The following is a 1049-nucleotide window of genomic DNA, read 5'->3' on the forward strand; positions in this document are numbered from 1 at the left end:
TGCTTTCTCAGCATCTAGTGAGATGATCATATGGTTTTTGTCCTTGAGTTTGTTTATGTAGTAAATTAAGTTGATGGATTTCCGTATATTGAACCGTCCCTGCATCCCTGGGATGAAACCTACTTGATCATGGTGGATGATCGTTTTGATGGGTTCTTTGATTCGGTTTGCAAGAATTTTATTGAGTATTTTTGCATCGATATTCATAAGGGAAATTGGATTGAAGTTTTCTTTCTTCATTAGGTCTTTGTGTGGTTTAGGTATAAGAGTAATTGTGGTTTCATAGAATGAATTGGGTATAGTGCCCTCACTTTCTATTTTGTGGAATAATCTGAGGAGTATTGGTATTAGGTCTTCTTTGAAGGTTTGATAAAACTCTGCACTAAACCCATCTGGTCCTCGGCTTTTTTTGGTTGGGAGACTATTAATGACTGTTTTTATATCCTTAGCAGATATGGGACTGTTTAGATTGTTGATCTGATCTTGATTTAACTTTGGTACCTAGTATCTGTCTAGAAAATTGTCCATTTCATCCAGGTTTTCCAGTTTTGTTGAGTATAGGCTTTTGTAGTAGGATCTCATGATTTTCTGGATTACCTCAGTGTCTGTTGTTATGTCTCCTTTATCATTTCTTATTTTGGTAATTAAGAAACTATCTCTGTGCCCTCTAGTTAGCCTGGCTAATGGTTTATCTATTTTGTTGACTTTCTCAAAGAACCAGCTCTTGGTTTGGTTGATTCTTTGTATAGTTCTCTTTGTTTCTATTTGGTTGATTTCAGCCCTGAGTTTGATTATTTTTTGCCTTTGACTCCTTTTGGGTGAATTTGCTTCTTTTGTTCTAGTGCCTTAAGGTGTGCTGTCAAATTGCTGGTGTATGCGCTTTCCAGTTTCTTTTTGGAGGCACTTCAAGCTATTAGCTTTCCTCTTAGGACTGCTTTCATTGTGTTCCATAAGTTTGGGTATGTTGTGGCTTCTTTTTCTTTAAACTCTAGAAAGTCTTTAATTTCTTTCTTTATTCCTTCCTTGACCAAATTTTCATTGAGTAGAGT

This window comes from Mastomys coucha, unplaced genomic scaffold (genome assembly GCF_008632895.1).
Source record: "Mastomys coucha isolate ucsf_1 unplaced genomic scaffold, UCSF_Mcou_1 pScaffold20, whole genome shotgun sequence".
Classification (NCBI taxonomy): domain Eukaryota; kingdom Metazoa; phylum Chordata; class Mammalia; order Rodentia; family Muridae; genus Mastomys; species Mastomys coucha.